Source organism: Talpa occidentalis, unplaced genomic scaffold (assembly GCF_014898055.3).
Source record: "Talpa occidentalis isolate TD23 unplaced genomic scaffold, MPIMG_talOcc4v2.1 talOcc4.6, whole genome shotgun sequence".
Classification (NCBI taxonomy): Eukaryota; Metazoa; Chordata; class Mammalia; order Eulipotyphla; family Talpidae; genus Talpa; species Talpa occidentalis.
The window spans coordinates 53788656-53804791 of record NW_023604972.1 but is presented as its reverse complement, the minus strand read 5'-3'; the positions used below and the strand labels follow the sequence as shown (position 1 = coordinate 53804791).

Here is a 16136-nt window from a genome sequence, read left to right as displayed (position 1 = left end):
CACCAGCACCTCCTTCTCCCAGGGTTGGTTGGTGGGGAGGATAGAGAAGGAGGAGATAGGTCGGGTTTTTTGAGGGATACCGACCTGAGAGAGTGTCCTGAGGTCCCTTGTCTGATCATTTACTCACTGGGCCAAACATTTCCTGAGCAACTACTCTAAGCCAGGTTCTATGATTAACACGGAAGAAAACAGACTCTTGCCATCACTGACCTTACAAACTATAGGAGGTAAACAAAGAGCATAATTTATAGATGGTAGAAATGGGAAAGAACTAAAGAGAAACAAAACCAAACCAAAGTACAGAGTGCTGGAGAGGAAAGGAGGTGGGTGAGGTGTCGCGATTTTCAGAGGTGGTCAGAGAATATAACATTTGTGCAAAGTCACGCAGATCTATAGTGGAAAATGGCCATACAACTCTGGGGGACCATGCTGCATCTAGCAGGTTCATCAACTATTGCAAATATAACAATTTGGTGGGAGGCTATGATGGTGGAGCTACCATGTGTAGGGGCAGGGGAATTTAAAGCTACCCTGCACATTTGGCTTGATTTTCCTGTGAAACTAAAACCTACTCTAAAAAAATAAAGAATTTTTTTAAAGATTTGTTTTTATTTATTTAAGCATGTAAGAATTAGGGTGTAGGCCAGAGGTGTGGTGAGTGAGAGGATTCACCAGAGACAGAGTGGGGAGCAGAACAGGCAGATCTACTGAAATACACTGCTGAGGGGAGCAGCGGGTGAGACAGAAGAGATCTGCTGTGCTAAGTAGGTTAGCTCCCTGGCTGGGGATGAAACTCAGGCCACAGTGGCTGGCAATAACTTGATAGCACTGAGACTTTAACCCCTGTACCACATAGGAAGCCCCTAAAGTCTTCTTTTTTTTTTTTTATGGTCCAAGAGTCACACAAGTTCAAGAGTGAAGGAGCCAATGGAACCCTTATGTCTGCCACTAGCTTCTAGGGTGGGTGGGTGAGAATAATAGTCTCTGAAGGACAGTCCCTATACTGGCGTGTGGGTAGTCAGGGACTTGTCTGTGCAACTCAAATATTTAGCTTTGCCTGAAGGCATGATCCTTTTACTTTTACTCCATTGAGGCAGGGACTTGGGAACTGTTTCACTTGATTACTGTTATCTCAGTAATATCTCACAGGAATGACCAAATTCACTCTATGAAAGGCTGTTTAGGTGCTGGTGGGTACATGTACAGAATTGAATGGAATAACTGCTCAGCCAAGATGTTAGGTTAGACATGCTGTAGTCAGGAAATTATACTAAGTCACGGCTAAGAAAGGAAATTATACTTCAGTTAATTTCTCCTTCAAAGGATCTTTTTTAGATGTGCACAAGGAGGTACATGCAATAAAATATTCTTTATAATAGTAAGGAAACCAGTAATAATCTAATATATAAATCCACAGAAATGGCTAAATCAATTATAGTATGTCATAATGAACATCAAAAAAAGGATAGGTCTATCCAAACAAAAAGAGAACAAAATGTAAAGTGAGCTAACCTGTTTAAAAAGAAAATATATTTATGCTTATGCATAACATACACATACATACAAAACTATTAATAGCTTTTCTGGAAAAGGGACACTTTCCCCTTTTACTCTGTATGCTATGAATCCTTTATTATGTGTGTAAGAATTTTTTCCTTTAAATACAGGGTAAGGCCTCCCTGGTGGCGCAAGGGGTGAAAGCACCCGACTATGAAGCAATCTGCAGCTTGTGCAGCACGAGTTTAATCCCCCACCCCCAACCCCGCCAAGGAGCAACCTACATGGCACAGCAGACCTCTCCTGAATCACCCGCTGCTCCCCTCAGCAGTGTACAACAATCTGCCTGTTCTGCTCCCGCCTCTATCTCTGTCTCTGTCTCCCGCCTCTAACCCCCCCGCATCTCTGGCCTGTACCTCAGCACTTGTATGCATAAATAAATAAATCTTTTAAAAAAACCAATAAATATTGGGTAGAGGGAGGAATGTACTAGCCTAAAAATATTGAAATCAGGAATTCTTCCTTAAGTTTTCATATATGTATATATTATTTCCATTAGATTATAAAGACAGAATAATACATGGACAAAATAGAAAAATAAATTTAAATTCTTCCTACTAAAAAAAAAGCAGTACCAACCTGGCTCTGTTTTAAAAAGGAGTAGTTTTAAATGGAGTAGGTTCTAGTGAGACAGACTTCTAAATAGGTTCTAAATGCATCCATCAGTAAAATGAAAAATTGCCCATTAAACTGTTACTGAGAAGAATGAACTACATAAGCTAGCTAAAATGCCCAGCATACACCACAGGCATTCAATACATATCAGCTCTTGCTATTTATGTCAGCAATGTCTACATTAAATTTTTTTTTTTTAAAGATTTATTTATTTATTTGTTTTTTATACAAGCACTGGGTACAGTCAGAAGCGCGGGAGGGTGAGAGAATTCACCAGAGCCAGAGCGGGGAGCAGAGCAGGCAGAAGGACCGAAGTACACTGCTGAGGGGAGCAGCGGGCGGCAGGAGAGGTCTGCGCGCCATGTGGGACCCTCCTCCGGTGGCCGGGGAGCAGCCGGGGATCGAACCGGCGCTGCAGAGGCTGCGGGCAGCTTCGCAACCCAGCGCTCAACCGCTGCGCCACCGGGGAGGCCCTGTCTACATTAAATTTTATGTAAATAAAACAGATTAAGTTTCAGTCAGGAATGTACATTCCAAGTCTTCCTTTTTATAAAAAAAAAAAAAAAAAAAGATTTATTTATTTATGCATACAAGAACTGGGGTACAGGCCAGAGGTGCTGGGGGTGAGAGGATTCACCAGAGACAGAGTGGGGAACAGAACAGGCAGATCTACTGAAATACACTGCTGAGGGGAGCAGCGGGAGAGCCAGGAGAGGTCTGCTGCACCATGTGGGTTGCTCCCTGGCCGGGGATAGAACTCATGCTGCTGAGTCTGTGGATAGCTTCATAGGTTGTGTCTTACCCCTTGCACCACCAGGGAGGCCCTCATTCCAAGTCTTTTTAAGTGACCCACCTAGAGTCCTTCCAGTGTCTTACAATGCAAATTTTTCAGAAATAAAAATGTCATGCACATCAAAAATGCTTTTCTCCCCCAAACTGCAGGTAAAATAATTCAAGTTAAAAGTTTTTATTTAGGGGGTCTCCCTGGTTGAGCACAATGCTGTGAAGCTGTCCACATCCTCCACGGCGCCGGTTCCATTCCCGCCCGGCCAGGGAGATTCTCACATGGCACGCAGACCTCTCCTGTCTCACCCGCTGCTCCCCTCAGCAGTGAATTTCAGTCCTTCTGCCTGTTCTGCTCCCTGCTCTGTCTCTGGTGGATTCTCACACCCTTCCGCGCCTCTGGTCTGTACCCCAGTTCTTGTATACATAAATAAATAAATCTTTTTTTAAAAAGTTTTTATTTAGTTTCATGAGTATTCGCACTAAAGACACACACAGAGGGAAAGAAAAAAGGGAATATATACAAAATATGACACACGATATTTTTTAAAATATCCTGCCCTAGGCCTTTGCATCCTTCACAAACCTAGCACAATTCTGGGAAATCTACTGTCCAGAATCTTTTTTTTCATATTTATTTATTTATGCATGCATGCAAGAGCTGGGGTGTTGGCCAGAGGTGCAGAGAAGTGAGAGGATTCACCAGAGAGAGTGGGGAGCAGAATAGGCAGATCTACTGAAATACACTGCTAAGAGGAACAGTGGGCACAACAGGAGAGGTCTGCTTCTCCATGTGGGTTAGCTCCCTGGCTGGGGATAAAACACATGCTGCAGGGCTACTGATAGCTTCATTGTGCTGAGACTTAACTGCTTGTGCCACCAGAGAGGCCCTAATGTCCAAAATTTTTATGACAAGTTGTTTGGCAGATCTTTGCAAACTTCCAGTTATATGACCCCAAGAAAATGACTGTTCTCTAACATCTCAGTTTTCTTATCAGTAATACAGGGCGTCATGGAATTGTTTTAGGGTTAAATAAAATAATAATTATAATATTTATAGCACAACACCTAGATCAAGCTAAGCACTCATTAATGATAGTAATTGTTCTGGTTATTTTTCTGCCAACCAAAGCAGATGGTGGGGAGAATCCATACATCAGAGAAGCTTTTCAATTGAAAAAGCTCTGCAGGTCTCAAAGTCCCATGACCATGACCCAGTTTCCAAAGGAGAATTGAAGGGAAATTACTCTGGCCAGAGGACGTCTGCACTGGTCAGTTCCTGGTCAACTCTACTTCCCTTCCCCTTACCCACACACTTAGCCACCAGGAAAAACAATGCCTTGGTAACCCGCAAAGCATCAGGCATGAGTCATGGGTCATATGCTGTTTTCTCTGAATTCTCTAGAACTGTACCCCAACATATTGTAATCTCCCAGGGGCCCAAATTGGTCTGTCTAATCGCTAGCGGTTTCTCTTTAATGCCATGTGGAGTCCACAAGCTTAAAATTCATATGGATGGGCCTCCCTGGTGGCACAGTGGTTAAAGACACAGCCCTATCAAGCTATCATCAGCCACTGAAGCACAATTCAATCCTGGCCATGAAGCTAACCAACATGGTGCAGCAGACCTCTCCTGTCTCACCTGCTGCTCCCCTCAGCAGTGTATTTCAGTAGATCTGCCTGTTCCGTTCCCCACTCTCACCGCCCCCACCCCCACACTTCTGGCCTATATCCCAGTTCTTGTATGCATAAAAATAAATAAATCTTTTTTAAAAATTCATGATGGACTACCATTTCCCAATGTCTCTCCTCATTTCCAAGTTTGTTCAAGGGGGATTCCAGTGTTACACACCCCAATTCTTAGTGGCTCCCTCACATCATTCAGTTCTTAGTTCACTAAGACTTTCCTTGATTACAGTAGCTACTGTAGCATTACTGTACACTCAACCACACCCTCTGGTCAATCCACACTCTGTTTCCCAATACTGGTTAGGAATATGACCGCTGCAAGCAACAACTGCATAATAAATTGAGACTTGTTTCCCCTATTGCATATCTAGGAGAAGGTGGCTCCTGGGATAGTTTCAGTTGTTCACTGAGACCATAGGGAACTTTTGCTCTCTCTGCTCTGCCACATTTAGTATGTTGTCTTTATTCTTGTCATCTCATGGTATGAAAAAGTTACTACATAAACCAGACATCTTATCTACTTTAGAAGGAAGACAATAAAAGGAGGAAGGTGTGGCTACGGCAGCTACATCTATCTCTTCTTGTCAGGAAAGGAAAATCCTCCCCCAAATACTTGACTATAAAAGAAACAGAACTGGATCACTAGACCTTCTTGAGCTTCGGGGGAAGCAGGGAAATCAACATGTAAATTGTCATCCCTAGCTAATCTATCACCTAAAACGGAGCACAATAAAGTCCCATACACAATTAAGGCTCTCTTAGCAACAACAGAAAAGGAGTGGACATTGGGTAGGAAAAGAGAAATATTGATCCACTTATGTCTTCATAGTACTGCCATCTGAAATAAACTTATGCAAAATAAACAAATAAATGGTAATTGCTTAGAACCCCTCAAAGGAATGCAAACTCCATGTCTAGCTTTATATATATCCCCAGAGTCTGTGTTTTTAAAAATAATCGGCTGTCAAATGCCCTACAGCAGGCAGGCATTACAGGCACTGGAATAGAGTAAGAATCCTTTAGGTTATGCTGTAATGGCAAATTAACCCCCAAATCTTAGTAACTAGATAGAACAAAGACTTATTTCATTGCAAGCTGATATGTTGGGGTAAAGTGGAAGGCAGGAGCTTTCCTCCACATAATACACTGAGAAACCTAACCTGTTAGAAGTTGCACTATCTTAAAATGAGACTTCAGGGTTTCCTGTGGCACAAGGGAGATTTGAAGAGTCTCACAAGAGCCACTTAAATGCTTCAGCCCAGAAATACACAGCTCATGGGACAGAATTAACCATGTGATTCTGTGTAACTAGAGGGAGGCTAAAAAACATAGGAAAGCATGTGAATATTGGAAGTAAATGTTTCTGCCTCATTCCCCAAAGGCTGGTAAAATATTACACAATGCATTATTTTCATTTTAGAATTTAGAACCATAAAGAAGTTTCTTGGAATAAACAGTAATGTAATTATTTCATCTTTTAAGGCAATATTTACATTTAAAAATAAATTTTTTTCCTTCAGGAGTAGTAACAGGAAATGTTTATGTGGATTTATGCTCGGCTCTGAATACATGTCAAATCTTTTATCTTTTATCTACCCCACTAATCTATAGTATACCATTAACCTCATTTTATAAGGGATTGGAAACATGTTGGGAGACAATTTTCCTTGTGTCTATGGGATTTCAGCAAGTCATACAAGCAGAGGCACGGACTGCATTAATCCCACACACTACTTAAGGGTGTTTGTATAGAAACTGTCCTAGAAAACTGAGTGTCTCCTTCTATAGCAAAGGATGCACATATTTACTGCCCATTAAAAAAGATTAGGATTCCCCATAAGCTCCAGATTCCTCTTATAATGCAACCCACTGTTTGCACATGTCACCTGGTTCTCTGCACAACTCCTTTGGAAATTGGAGCTCAGAAAACTAGGTAAGAAATGTTGATATTCTGGCTACAGCAATTAAGAGTAATAAAGTCATTCTCAGGAGTCCATAAAACTGTGGCAGGTTAACTTGTTATCTTAAAAACAGAGTAAAATCTAAGAGCCTTCACAGTTCTTGACAAGAAGCAATTTGCCTAAGGTCTAATAGCTAGTAGAAGGGCTATCCATGATTTAAATCCAAGCTGTCTGGCTCAGAAATCATGCTTTAAATTCCATACTATACTGGATAGTTCCAGAACTAGCAGCATCAATATCACCTGTGAACATGGTGCACATGTAAATTCTTGGACATTACCACACATAGTAAATCTGAAATTTGGGAGGTGGGGCAGGAAAGAAGGCAAACCTGGGTTTTAACCAGCTTTTCAGAAGATTCTGATGCACACTACATTTGAAGAACCATTGCTATACTCCATATATTCATTGTATCTATAAGGACGAAGGAAACATTGCATGGGTATATCCTATTTTACATAGAGATAAGAAACAACCTTTCACAACTTGAATAACAGATTTCAAGCATTAAGGGAAATGATTTGTAAGGCCTTTCATTTAATTTCAGGAAGGTAAAGATCTTTAGTGCAAATAAGCACCACATGTCTGTTTAATAGACCTGTGTAATATTTTCTGGAGTCATAAATGTCCAGAATGCTAAATGAAAATACCTGCTTCTTATTCCCATAATGATCAGAAAGAATTACATAGCCAAGAAACATTATTTATATTTTAGACTCAAGCTGTAATTCTTGAAAAACAGGAAACCACATATCAACACAGCCAATACAGTGTATCAGAGTAGACAGGGCACCAGGCTTTGAGTCACAGAGTCAAGTCATTTAACTTCTTCAACTCAATTTCCTGATTTTAAAATGGAAAATGTACTCCAACTTCAGAGTTGCAAACAGACTTAAATGATTTGTCATGTGAATGTCACTGGTAAACAGCTTTTGTGCTACTTGAATGTAAACACCTGAGTGGGCTCCTTCTGGTTTATCATGATATTATCAATTTCTTTAATGCTTAAAGTACTGTCTGGCACACAGAAGATGCTCAGTACTTGTGAGATATTAGGAATGAATATGAGCTATTATATTAATGATGTAATTGAGTCCTTTAGACCCTACTTGTCACAATAATCTCAGTCTCTCAATAGGAAAAAGTCACTCTAACAAGAAATCCTTAGTCATGTTTAAAATGGGCCAGATAATTTAAGAAAATCAGCTGATTTCCTTCCCCCGGAGAACACTACTGAAGGCGTTCTGTCCTAAGGCTTAAGACAGAAACTTCTATTAGCAATCTTGTTCGTCTTAGAGCCTCATGGTTTCAAGTCTACAATGATCTTTTGTGCATATATAAACAATCAGGAATAAAGGATGTATAACCTACAAAAAGCTATGTATGTCACACTTTTGTACCATTGCAGAATTTTAATCAGTGGAATTAGGTTTATGTAATTTAATAAAATATGAGATTCAACTCAGCAAATATTAAATAAATTACTAAATTGCTACTATACAAAAAGAAGAATGAGGCTGCAAGAAAATCATTACCATTAAAATATACTTTGGGAACAGAAACCATTGTTTAATTTATGAAGAAAGTATAATTAATTTGTTTTATAGAACTAAATATTTATATATTTATGGGAAGCACACACTTCCTTCATTTGTACCTTCTCCAATATACTTTTCTCATTCTCCTGAAAATTTAATTAATGGTATAGAGTCTTGAGACAGGGGACACTTTGGGTTTTTACCTTCAACAGACATAACTAAGATAGCAAAGCAATTCTAGTTGAAGGACAGTGTAGGACTTTAGTACTAAGGAGCATATCCAAGTCATATTGCCATACTTTAACATATATACAGGGTATATTATTCCCTATATATATCATATTCTGATGCAAATATTTATATATGAATCAGCTTTAATTTTTTGAAAAGTGCAAGTATAAATCTCAAGATTTGGAATTTTTTTAAAGATTTATTTATGCATATGGAGTGCAGGCCAGAGGTGTGGGGGGGAAGGTGAGAGAATTCACCAGAGGCAGAGTGGGGAGCAGAACAGGCAGACTGACTGAAATACACTGCTGAGGGGAGCATGGGAAGAGACAAGAGAGGTTGGCTGTGCCATGTGGGTCACCTTCCTGTCCGAGGATCAAACTCGTGCTGCAGTGGCTGCAGATAGCTTCATAGAGCTGAGATGTAACCCTTTGTGCCACCAGGGAGGCCCAAGACTTGGGATTTTTAAGTCAAGTAATTTCATAAGGGATAATGCCAATTTGTGTGATGAAAGAATATAAATTACAGAGGTGAGCAATTGTCAACCAATCTTTTCAACTCCCAATGCAATATATAACTTTAACAATCATATGGCTATAGTGATTACAAAATAAAAATCCAGTTCATATATACATATATTAATCAACAGCACTCTTCTAAATGTAATCCAAAAATCAGTAAGTCTTAGCCAATAAAAAGTAACTTTTAGTTTAACTAACTCCTTACAAAATTCAGTTATACCATAGAGTAAACAGGAGAGACAGCCAATTTTGATGTAGTCCAACCACTTATTGTCTTATAACCACAGAGTGAAACAATGCTTTCTGCTGGCAAAAAAAAATATATACATGCATATTATGTATCTTGTAGGAGAAAGCAACATTTAAAATCATCTGGATCTTATTCTTGCCATCTCTGGATCTTTTATTCTCCATCTCTGGATGATCTTTATATTCTAATTTAACAACTATGATTCTCAGTTGTATTTTTACAAAGTTGAAGAATTAAGCCAATATGAAGGTACCATAGAAATTCAATTGCTGTAGAAAATGAGTAAGACATTAATTCTCATATAAACCCATTCACTTTCTTCCTGCAAATGGAAAGTAGTGAGTTCACTGTAATATACCTGCAAGCCCAAACACAAGACCCATCATTCTTGAGAAGTTATGTTTGGAGAAAAGGGAAGGGGTTCTGGAGTCCCCAATATCTAAACTCATTTTTCCCCCCAAAGCCTTGAGTCCCAATCTTCAATATCTCTTTGTCACAAAGTGACCAAATTAGTCCCCAATCCTTTCCTTGGTTCCTCTCTCTTAAAGAAGCTGAATTCAAATTAATTTTCCTGGTTTTAAGTACCACTTGTCCTCTTGCTCTCCTGGTTTCCATTCTCTTGGGCTGTACCATTTAGTTCTCACTATTTCTTTTCTGCATATTTATAATACGATGCTTCCCAATACTGGCTAAAAACAACGCCTTTAAATTCAAGCAGGGGAACCATGTAGAATTTTCAACTCTCCTGTGATTTTATTTCCAGAATATCCACTCAAGGAATCCTTTCCACTAAAGATGAAAGGCAAGCTAAGGAAATACATTAGACAGAGGAAGTAAACATTGAAACAGGGCCATGCCTGGGTATTCTAAAGCCTCTGGGCAGAACTGGACTCCTGACTCCCGAGTCTAAAGATCTTTTCTTTTTCTTGCCTTCTATCCTCACTCTGAGTCTTTTCATCGCGCAGCTGCTGGATTGGTTTCCCACCTCCGCCTACCTTCTACGAATTCAGCATGACCTTGTTCTGATATATCCTGCACAAACAGAACCCCCCACACTGTCAGGCTGCTCCCGAATCTGGTGTCTCCTTGCCTCTATTACTAACCTCCGTACCGCGCAACTAACTGTCCGAGGGAACACCAGGTCTTCGCCTTAAGGTGTGGTTTCGCCGTGAAGGTTTTAATGTCTGGTTTATCTAGAACCCAGAGCCCCCCCCCACACACACACAGCCGCCCGCACCCAACGTGCACCAACGGGATTAAAATGAGCCTATCCCACTCCTAAAACAAAACTAAACAAAACATAACAAACACTGTCCGCAGGCCTTTCTTTACAACCCCCATCCCCAGCAGAGACTGGCTCCCGGAAAATACGGACACGTCTCCACCTCCAACGCCAAGGGTCTTTCAGGGACAATTTGCATAACAATTCGGAGTGTGTGCATGCGTGCGTGTGTTCAGAAACTCCCAGAAGCCAAACCTAGTAGGAAAGTATCACGACACTCGCAGCTCCATTACTCCATTACACTTAAGTAAAAGAACGAGTCATGCCTTCAATTCGTGGGCCCCGCGGCTCGCGGCCGTCACACAGGATCAGACACCCGGGGAAAACCTTGGCATCAAGAGAAATTAACTACTCCCATGTTCTGCGACGCCATCTCCCTCTGCCCCGAGAGCAAGTCTCAGTAGGTGCTTCCCACTTCCCCCTCCCCGTCCAGCGCTGCGGACCCCGACACGCGCCTCCCTCTTCTTAATTAGACGGGACGGGAGCAACGACTCTCCCCGCTAGCACCAGGGGTCGACGCCAGGGAAGGGGAACTCGGGCCGCGGAGATCAGAGCTCCGCTCACTCCCCGAGAAACTTCTGGGACTCTTCTGTTACGCAACCCAAGGATCAGGCTCTACCAACCAACATCTTTCCGCAAGACGCGGGGCGCGCAGACAGCGGTCCGATGTGGGGAGGGCTGGGAGGAAGACGGGTCTCTTTCCGTGCTCGCCTCGCCCGTATTTCTAGACAACCTGCCCGGGATTTGCAAGCAAGAGCAGCAGTACGAGCTCCGCGTCTCCTCCGCCCGTTCTCCCCGAAGGTTCCCACCGGAAAAGTAGGAACGCCAGGGGCTTGAGTCAGCGTGCTGGGAAGCTGGCGGGAGGCAGGGAATGCCCGGCCTTCCCAGAAGTCAGCGGCAGCGGCGCACGGGCCAGGCTGACCCCTAGCCCGGGGGCACAGGGCTCGGCTCACCTTCCAACGCCGGGGTCCTCCAGCCCGTGCCGGGCGCCCTCACCGCCTCCGCGCGCCCCTGACCTGTTGCGGTGGGGAAGGGGCGCGGGTGCGAGGGCACAGGGGAGCGCCTCTTCCCGGAGTCAGCGGCGCCTCAAGCCGGGCTCGGCTCCAGGGCGGCGGAGGTGAGCGTGCAGCTGTGCCCGCTACGCGCGCGAGCGGCGTCCGAGCGTCCGACTGCGCAGGGGCCGCGCGCCGCTCAGCTCGCTGACTCGCAGGCTCCGGGCGCCCGCAGCCCCTGCACGCCCGGAAGGCGAGGCCACGCCCGTCTCCTGAGGCCCCGCCTCCAGCCCCGCCCCCAGCCCCGCCCAGTCCGCCGCCCGAGCCCTGGTACCCAGCTCCGCCCGCCCGCGCTCTCTAGCTGGCGCCACCCAAATGGCGAGGGACGTCACTGCCCTCCCCGGGACACTGGTGGGAGGATAGAGGGGGAGCAGCAACCCTGAATGGACCGCCTCGGCAGCGTGGGTCACCCTCAGTGGGCCTGAATCAGGACGCGAGGACGCTTTCCCGTTACAACCAGATTAAGGTCAAGTTCTGATTAAAAGTGTCAAGGAGTCTTTTTGCAGCCTCTGTTCAATTGGAACAGATTCTGGGCGCTCCAAAGGGGATAATAACTAACATCTGGGCGGCGTTTTACTGTTCATTAAGGACTTTGTACACTCAGGCCTGTCTCTTCTTCACAACCACCTTCTAAAATATTGCTGTTGCCATTTTCCAAATAAAGAAAGAATTGAAAATAAGTATTGTGCCCAATATCACGAGCTAACAAAGTGGCATGGCAAACCAACTCTCCTGAATCCGTCTTCCAGGTTCTTGCTCGTCAAAGTACAACCCCAGAAAATTCTAATGAATTAGGGTGTTCACAAAGGAAGAGGAGAAAGCCACTGCCAGTTAAATTGCTACCGCGGTCCTATGTGCACATATCAAGAAAAGCATCAAGCAGTCTTTGCATCCTCTCACATTCCTCTCTGAAAAACATGTAGAGAGCTTGTATCAAATGCCTAATTAGGTTTTTTTTCTAATATCGTAATGATTTTAAAGGGTGAAATTTTTTTTTTAAAGATCCGTTTTTACTTATTTATGCATACAAGAGCTGGGGTGTAGGCCAGGGTTGGGGAGTATGTGTGATAGAATTCACCAGAGACAGAGTGGGGAGCAGAACAGGCAGATTGACTGCTGAGGGGAGCATCAGGGAAGACAAGAGAGATCTGCTGTCATAGTGCTGAGACTTAACCACTTGTGCCACCAGGGAGGCCCCAAAAGGGTGAAATTGTTTGAAGAAAATCACCTTTATCAATGTAAACGTAAATTAATATAATGTATGAAGATACTCCCTCCATGTCCTCTGTTCTGTCCTCCTTTTTTTAATATCCCTTGTTTTGCCCCCCTAACTCCTTTATTATCCAGAGGAACAGTGTTTGATTGAAAACTTAATCGAGGGCCTCCCGGGTGGCGCAGAGGGTTGAACGCCCGCACTGTGAAGCTGTCCGCAGCCTCTGCAGTGCAGGCTCTATGCCGGCCAGTCAGCGAGAATCCCACATGGCACAACAGACATCTGTCTCCCCCGCTGCTCCCCTCAGCAGTGTATTTCTGTCGTCTACCTGTTCTGTTCCCTGCTCTGCCTCTGGTGAATCCTCTCACCCTCCCAGCCCTCTGGTCTGTACCCCAGCTCTTGCATTAAAAAAAAAAAAAAAACTTTTTTTAAAAAAAGGAAAACTTAATCGATAGATATTTGCATTTCCAAATTAAACTTTTGTCTACTTGACTTAATTTATCATGGATTGTTTTCCACAATATAACTTTTCTCCCTATTGCCAATGCCCTCACTGTGATAAGAATTGATTTACCTTAGCCCAAATAATTAAGATGTCCCTGCTGAAATCTGGTGTGCCTCAATATGAAAGTTTTGGAGGTCATCTCACTGCAGGATAAGATGGAGGAGTCACTGCTGACAGATGGGTGGGCGTCTGTACACTTCTTAAGGTTTCTAATAGAGATTAATACCTATTTCCTTTTTGTAATTTAACCATTCCTATTAAAACATTTTCCTTGTGTTCCTTTTGTGTCATCATCTGATTATACCTCCTAATACCATCAAACTATATTCAACTTAATAAATGATGTTGATGTGGATGTTTGATAATCTCATTTTCCTGGTTTTGAAGTCAAAGGGTATAATTTTGCAAAATTTGTTTATGGGCATTGATGTGACTTCTGTTCATTTATATGAATAGTCTTAAGACAACATGCTAGGGGATGGATCGATGACAAAGACAAAGTTCTTTTCATGAGCATCCAGTGCCTAACAAAAATAAACCAGTAAAAAACAATTCCCAAAGCACACTTCCATTGATTAATTTACAGAAAAGTGGTAGGTTAGGGCCTCCCTGGTGGCACAAGGGGTTAAGTCCCAGCACTGTGAAGCTATCTGCAGCCACTACAGCTCAGAGTTCCATCCCAGGCCAGGGAGCTAACCCACATGGTGTAGCAGACCTCTCCTGTCTCGCCCGCTGCTCCCCTCAGCAGTGTATTTCGGTCACTCTGTCTGTTCTGTTCCCCACTCTGTCTCTGGTGAATCCTCTCACCCACTCTCCTCCCACCTCTGCCCTTTACCATAGCTCTTGTATGCATAAATAAATAAATCTTTAAAATAAAGAAATGACTGAATAAATTTTCTCATAATAAAAAGCTGAGTAAGAACATATAGTTTATGTGATTTAATTTATCTAATATAAAAAATTGTAGACATGAACTAGGTAGCATTCCTAGGCAAGCAAAGTTTACTATATAAATATCCATGGAATCAAAATAATGGTAGATATTTGGTGATAAATAATAAGTGATAAATATTTAAAATGATTCATTACATAGTCAGTATTACAATTCTAGAAATATAAAAAAGAGTTCTGTATTTTCTTGCAAGCATTAATTTTAATCCCTTTAATTTTTGTTTATACCTGTATACACATAATGTTAACAGAATTGTTATAGCAAGGGGATGTAATTTTGTGTTTTGACCTGGAAAAGTGCACCTTTTTTACAGATTAAGAAATTCTTTGAAAGATTTTAATGTGTATTAATTTAATTTGATATTTTAAAATAGTAAAAATAATTAGGAAGAATCATTCTTTAAAATGCCCTCAAATATTTTTAAAGATAAAAAATGGAGATATAAAATAATAAAGAATAAATAAATTAGCCTAAAAAAAATAATAAAATAAAAAATAAAAAGCTGAGTAGTCATTCCAATAAGTTAAGTTATATTTCTGCTTTGTCTTCAGGCCCCATTATATACATGGTTAAAAAGCAGCATTTTATTTTATTTTATTTTATTTTTCATTTGTAAAGTCAATGAGTTTTTTTTTATAAGTTTTATTTTTATATTCCCCATACAATTGCAATCCCCTTATTTTGACCCCAATCCCTCCCCTCCCCGCCCCCCATCCCCCATAGAGTGTCTCTGGTTCATAGATTTTTGTTGATTTTGATTCTTATAGTTATTCATTTTCCTGGTCCCCTATTAAAGTTTTCTAGATTCCTGCTATGAGTGAGACCATCCGGTATTTTTCTTCTTCTTTCTGGTTTATTTTGCTGAGCATGATCCCTTCCAGCGCCATCCATGTTGCTGCAAATTGCATGTGTTTATCTTTTTTGAATGCTGAGTAATATTCCATGGTATATATGTACCACATCTTCTTGATCCAGTCATCTATTTTTGGGCATTTGGGTTGTTTCCAAAGCTTAGCTATTGTAAACTGTGCAAAAAGCAGCATTTTATTATTTTTATTGAAGTAACAAGGCTTTCGTGAGTATGTATAATTTAGGGATATGAGTTCAAACCTCTTCAGATGTATGTTACAACACCACATTCACCACAAAAATTCCCATAATCTTCCACTATAGTTCATTGGGTCCTCTATTTCCTGCTTCCGTCTCCCCCAGCCTCTCTGGTAGCTTCAGTTCTACAGTTAGATTTCTAGGATTTGTTTTTGTTCAGTTTTTCTGATCCCTTGTTTTGTTTCTCTGTATTCTATGTATTGATGGAATCGTCTGGTATTAGACTTTCTCCTAACTTATTTTGCATAATATAAACCCCTCCAGTTCAATCCATGTTGTTGTAAATGACAAAAGTTCATCTTTTTAAATAGTTGTGTAGTATTCTTTTATGTATATATACCACTTTGCCTTAATCCACTCATCTGTTGTTGGGCTCTTAGGTTGTTTCCATAACTTGGCTATTGTAAATAGTGCTGCAATATATCCCTTTGAATTAATATATTCATATATCCCTTTGAATACATATCCCTTTGAATTAATGTTTTTGCATAGTGCATATACCCCACCAAATTAGTGTTTTTGTATTCTTTGGAAAAGGACCAGCAAAGAGGAATTTCTGGATCATGCAGCAGATCTATTTTTTTAAATTTTGAAAAACCTCCATATTGTTTTCCATAGGGACTGAACCATTATACATTTCCACCAACAGTGTAAGAGGTTTCTTTTTCTTTGCATCCTCACCAGCACTTGTTATGATGGTTTTTTTTTTTTTTTGAGGTGGGCCATTCTCATATGAGTGAGGTGGTATCTGTGTGTGGTTTCGATTTGCATTCCCCTAATGACAAGTAATGAGGAACATTTTTTTTTTTCATGTGCCTGTTGGCCAACTCTATATCTTCTTTGGAAAACCAGTGTTTATTTAGCTCTTCTGATTTTTTTTTTT

General features: G+C 41.5%; 1 protein-coding gene across 1 annotated transcript in view; it reads right to left on the bottom strand.

Annotated features, from left to right (window-relative positions):
- Nucleotides 1-11520, bottom strand: part of AFF1 (ALF transcription elongation factor 1) — a 194765-nt gene extending 183245 nt beyond the window's left edge. The window contains 1 exon segment of the mRNA XM_037529054.2: nucleotides 11378-11520. The gene's annotated coding sequence lies outside the window, so the exon portion shown is untranslated.
- Nucleotides 11521-16136: the final 4616 nt, after the last annotated feature.